The following is a 6000-nucleotide window of genomic DNA, read 5'->3' on the forward strand; positions in this document are numbered from 1 at the left end:
TAATATTGATGAAAATTATGATACATTAGAACTATCTACCTATCATACAATCTATATCTACACAGCCGACAAAATACATCTTTTTATGTATGTATCTATTACATTTGGGTTTATCATCATGATATGTTATATACATACGCTGCAGAGAGAGAGAGAGAGAGAGAGAGAGAGAGAGAGAGAGAAAGAAGGAGAAAAAACAATAGTTCAAGCATTATGTGCGTACACAGCGTATCATAATGTGAGTTTAAATTCCGATAGAACAGGCCCATAATGGGATTACAGTTTTAGCGCAGCAACGTATGCCTGACATGAGTTATCAACGTCGCTAACAAAGGCTTCGAGCCGAGTGTAACGATAATACGGTTAGAGATCGAGAGTAAAGATGTGCAGTCAATTTGGGATGGCCGCGAATACGACTGAGTATCGTTTAGCCGGCATTCAACTCTCGGCGACGAATTAGCCGCGCTGTAGATCGCGGCTGGAAACGTTTCGTGGTGTCGCGTTCCGGAAAAGTACCGACGACGATACGGCTATGCAATTTTCCGATGCATTGCCAGACGGACGCGGGGCGTCGTCTGGACGCCCATAATCACCTCACCTCGCATCTATGCTTTTTCGCGACGAGCCTCACGCATGGATGCGCGGGAATGCACAACGTGCAGTTCAGTCACAAATTTATAAATCGTGTCATATGAGAATTTTAACTATATACAAACGCGGAATAACTATTTTTCTAGAAATCGTGTACAGTGGTGCGAGATTTTTAATACGTTTCTGCGCGCTTGGTGTCTGCCTCTCGTTGAAATTCGATTTCAAGGATTAATCATGAAACTGGGTATTCTTGAAGCAAGATAAGATCGAGCTTCAACGCAAGCTAACGAAATAGACGTGCGCTATACATAAATGTACGTGCGCTGAATTTCTATTATTAATGCCAGGTTAATTCGGGATCAATTCGAGTCAGGACGTTGAAATCGTAACGTTGAAAATCAGACGTATCTATTATGACAAGTGAAAATCTGAGTTTCAATTTCAGAGAAATTTAATTTACGCTGATATCTCAATAAACGCAATTTACTTTCGATTAGCTTTCGTAGTGGAATAACGCGGCCAATTAAAATCAGCCAATCTGAGAGCGACGAGGAATATCATAAAATCTGAACAAAATTATGAAACTGGTTAAAATTATGTTCGTTTTACTGCACGATTTACAGCAGCACAAATCTCGGTTTTTTTATTTAATGTTGCACAACGATAAAAGAATTCTAAAGAAGCGTTTACGAGCATCGCGCATGCTATAGAAATAATAATAACCTATAACCGCACGGAATTTAATATAGAAAGCAAAAATTGAATTGCAATTCCTATCTATTGCGGAATCTCTATCATGCTTCGATATCTTTTAAAGCATTTATCTAAGTCGCCACTAATAAACAATAGCGATAACGCTAATAAATCAAAAATATCAGGCAAAATCTTGCTTCAAACAAATAAAAATTCTTGAGAGTCGTTAAAATCTATTATATATGTTAATCTAATAATCCGTATGAGATTATTAAGAGTAATTTTATTCAATTTTGTAATCAAATTAATAAAATCTGTAAAGTATAAATATTATTTCAAATCAAATTCAAGTTCACCCTTTCTTCATGCTATTATTTCAGAAATCTATATCTAAAATTCAACCAAACGAAAAAAACTTAATATTACGTAACTTCGAGAACTACATATTCAACAGCTGTTCCAAAGCCACTTGATATACAGATTTCACAACAAGGTCATTCTTCATAATAACTCTAATTTAATGAAACTACAAATAAAGTCTAATTTGTTTCTTAATCAAACACGATACCTTCCATTCTATCTAAATAACGCATAAGCATAAATCTAAATAGAGATATCACAATAACACAAGATTGATTTGCGTCAGATCGTGTTATTATGTATATAAAGAGAATATCAATCATTCTGTGTGTGTATAAAGAAAATATTTATATAATAAAGATTACTACGCTTGTTATTAATAAATCTGGCTCAAAGAAATACAAAATTCTGAATTTATGACGTCTATTTCTCAAATATCTACAATATGTAAACATTCTATCAGTGTTTGACAATTATTTGACTGATAATTTACATAAATTTTTATACTTACAAAAAATATGCTTTTAAATCTGGATAAAAAGTAACACTAATTTCGTTAAATATATTACACATTACAATACTGCAATAATTTATAAAATATATAATTCGATTGTTATATATACTTGTCATTGTCTGTCTCTTTTAAAGCTACAATATTAAATAACAAATACACAAAATTTAAAAGAGTAAAAAGTTTTATTTGAAAAACCTTAAAATCTCCTCTTTGCAACGCCTCTGCCATTAAAATTGATACATATATTAGGTGATGTTTTCCTTGAAACCCTTCAAATTTACATATCATATTTACATGAATTGATTAAAATGGGAAACCCTGTATAATGGACCGAATATAAATAAAGAAATTTATTTCTGCAAAAAAATCAAGCTTGTAGTTCAAGCCTTCAATTTTCCAATGTCTAGAGGACCGACAAATTGTCAGCTATGAAAAAATATACAAATGAATATTTCTCTGAGCTCAATTTTCTCCGTGCCGTACGATCAGACATTGTATTTATCACGTAAAAGAGACAAGAACGTCAGATTCGTAAAAGAGATTATACTCGAGAAGATATCGATTGGCGTCACGTGTGATCTTCGCCTACATACTACGTTTACATCGAGATATTCTCGTTTATTGAGTCTCGGCCTTTTCTCTGAGCCCTACCAACAACCCCCTCGTCAAGATAAATAAGTTCTTTCCTCATAAATAATACGGTAACGAAGCACTCTTTCTTTTTTTATCGTTGCTCTGCGCGGTAAAGGCTGACAGTAAAGATAAAATTCGCTGACTATGCGGGTGGTAGTCGTAAATTTTATCCGCGAAATTAAGCATTTTTTTACGTTGTGGGATGCAAGATGTATAGGCGGGCATTTATATTTCGCAAAAATGCCCATTCTTCCTTCATTTTGATAATGAAATTTCAAAGGAAAAATTCTACAGTCGTTTTTTACTGTCACATTTAGAAATCACAGGATGTAACATACACGATCTCTTATAAAGAAATAATAAAGAATATAAAAATGTTATCCTTTTTGCAGTAGATATTGTGCTCCGTACTGTCGACAGTTTTGTAATCTTACATTTTGCTCTAAAAAGAACTAAGGAATGTTTAATCATCACACAAATCATTTAAAATTGATTAATTTAAAAAAAAAGTATCGCATACGCGCCATTTAATTCGGTACATTTCTTCAGTAAAAGTTCAACGTTCACTTTTCCAGCAGAGATGAATGCAAATCGTATGTTAAAGTCATATTGTTACTATAAAAAACGAAATTTATAGACAATTGTCATAGCAATGTGTCAACGTGACGATTCAGTTGTATGAAACTTTTCGTTTCACTTATACATTTTTCACATTAATCCTACAAAGTTTAAAAGTAAAGACTATGAGATGCCTATAAGAACCAGTATAAGTTATAGTCAAGTATACATTTTTTTTATTCAAAATGACAATAATAAACGTTTCAACCTTAGTTTAGGGTCCTCCTCGGTATACAAACTGCTAACAAATAAAACGTTCGCAAATTTCTTATTACAAAATAGTCGTAATATAAAAACTAGTCATATCGGAATTTAAGAAATTATGCTCAATCGTTTATTGAAAGAAATAAAATTAACATTTTTATTCAGTAATCGCAATTGTAGTGAATATAACTATTTTGTTACATTCACTTAATATTTATGTGGTAATAATAACTAAAAAATATGTTTAAAAAAACTAAAGATGTTCAAGCAATGCGTGCATGACTGTTATTAATAGAACAATTGATATATATTTGCATGGTTAAAAACAACTACACATTACTATAAATAGTAATATATAGTTATCCTCAAAATGACTATAAATTATAGTTAAATTATGACAATTCTAATCATATTTTCTCTCGTGTTGGTTCACATAAATAAATAATCTCATATCAATTTTGTCATACGCCAGATGGATAAGCTGGTCCAGAAGGAGTATTTCGATTAGACGAACTAATCCTTCTTGATCAACTTATCCATGTGGCATTGACAAAACTGAGATATGAAATCATTTATCCACGCAAACCAGCACTGAGAGAAAAAAAAATTAGAATTAGCATAATTTAACTATATTATATTTATATTCCTGTATGACTAATTTTTATTTTATTATCGTTACTTTGTGATGATAAATTTGCGAACGCGCGTTTTTATCTATATAAGCGATTTATATATTGAGGAGGACTTTAAAAGATCGAAATGTTTATTATTGTCATTTTTTGAATAAAAGAAATTTAACGATCAGCTTGTATTGGCTCTATAGGCATGTCACATTCTTTGATTAATTTTCATCACAGCCTAAATTCTATTAATTGTTAAAAAGTAAGGATTTCAGATAATAATAAAAAGTGTGACAATATAATTTCTTCATCATATAGCAGTACATTACGAAATAAGCGGATCTTTGAATAATGAAATCCGATAGATTGCGTGAATGCAACCGCTAAGCAGTTTGTTAGCGCAGCCAATGCTTGTTAGAGCCAGAGCTTACAGCCATCAGTGATAACAGCACGCGTCGCGTCAGACGCGCACGCGACAGGACGCACCGCGCGGTACGGAGCGGCGCGGCACGGCGTCGCGACGCGACGCGATGTATCATCGCGCCGGTCGAGCCGATGGACGATCGTCGCAAATCGGAGCCGATTTGGAATGTGAACTAGATTTCGAGCTGCCGGTTAGACACGACCGGATGAGTCTTCGATGATCGTTTCGGAGCGACGCGGCACGTGACGAAAGGGGATGAAACAAAATGGGAAGGAGAGAAGAAAGAAAAGGAGAAATGCGTAAGGCAGTGCTCTCTTACCTTCCCACGTCACGGCGAGATACATGCGAAATCCGTCCACGCCATTCTCTCTCTCGAGCACAGCACCGCACTGCACCATACACAGAGCACTACTTGAGCAACACCTCCTCCACTGGTCGGTCGGTCGGTCGGTCGGTCTCTATCTTCAACTATATCCCTCGTTCCTTCCCCGTCTACCTTTCTGCCCTTTCTATCTTGGTCCACCTGTCCGTTTATCCTCTCCCTCTCTCTATCTCGATCTATCTATCTATCTGTCTGCCTGTCTCTCTCTCTCCCTCTCTCTCTCTCTCTCTCTCTCTCTCTCTCTCTCTCTCTCCCCCTCTCCTCCTCGGTCACGCCGGCAGGAGAAATCCTTCGTCGTCGGCCTCCCTTTTCTACAGCACCTTCTCCTTGCTCTCGGGGGGCGACGATCGGGCCGTGTCAATGAGCGCGACGTCGCGATCGGAGTCGACGACGGTGACGATGACGACGGCAACGGCGACGTCGCCGATGGCGAGGGCGACGCGAGACGTGATTAGGAGGAAGAGGAAGAAGAAAAGGAAGCGCCTCCCTGCGGCACGCGCGCGCGCGAGAGAGAGAGACGATCCAGCATCCAGCTACGCCCGTGACAGCGTCTGGGCAACTACTGAGGAGAGGATCTGCGCGGTTCCGGCGCAAGCTTTCGTTCCCGTTTTGACCAGACACGGCGCCACCGTGGACCACCCTTTTCGACGAGGGAGAAAGCGAGGATCCGGGGTGAGAAGAGACACGCGGACCATGAGGATGAAGACACACGCGCGCGTCTACTCTACGCTACGCGTCGTACTCCGATACGAGAGATAAAGGTGATCCCAATGATATTATGATATTACAAAATATATCCCTCTTTTTCCTCCTCACTTTCGTATCTATGAATCGATGTTTACTTGCCGATACTACAGGTGATATCGATATTTTATGAGAATATTACTATCATTATCCTGCGCCAAGACTATCATCTTTTATTATAATATTATTTCCAAGTCTTTTCAGAATGACGAGCTAT

At 37.0% G+C, this 6000-nt stretch overlaps 1 protein-coding gene across 1 annotated transcript in view; it reads right to left on the reverse strand.

Moving 5' to 3' along the window:
* Task6 (TWIK-related acid-sensitive K[+] channel 6) overlaps nucleotides 1–5509 on the reverse strand; it is an 84603-nt gene extending 79094 nt beyond the window's left edge. The window contains exon 1 of the mRNA XM_018517317.1: nucleotides 4977–5509. The gene's annotated coding sequence lies outside the window, so the exon portion shown is untranslated. The remainder of the gene's footprint in view (nucleotides 1–4976) is intronic.
* Nucleotides 5510–6000: the final 491 nt, after the last annotated feature.

Source organism: Trachymyrmex cornetzi, unplaced genomic scaffold (assembly GCF_001594075.2).
Source record: "Trachymyrmex cornetzi isolate Tcor2-1 unplaced genomic scaffold, Tcor1.1 scaffold67, whole genome shotgun sequence".
NCBI classification, from domain to species: Eukaryota; Metazoa; Arthropoda; class Insecta; order Hymenoptera; family Formicidae; genus Trachymyrmex; species Trachymyrmex cornetzi.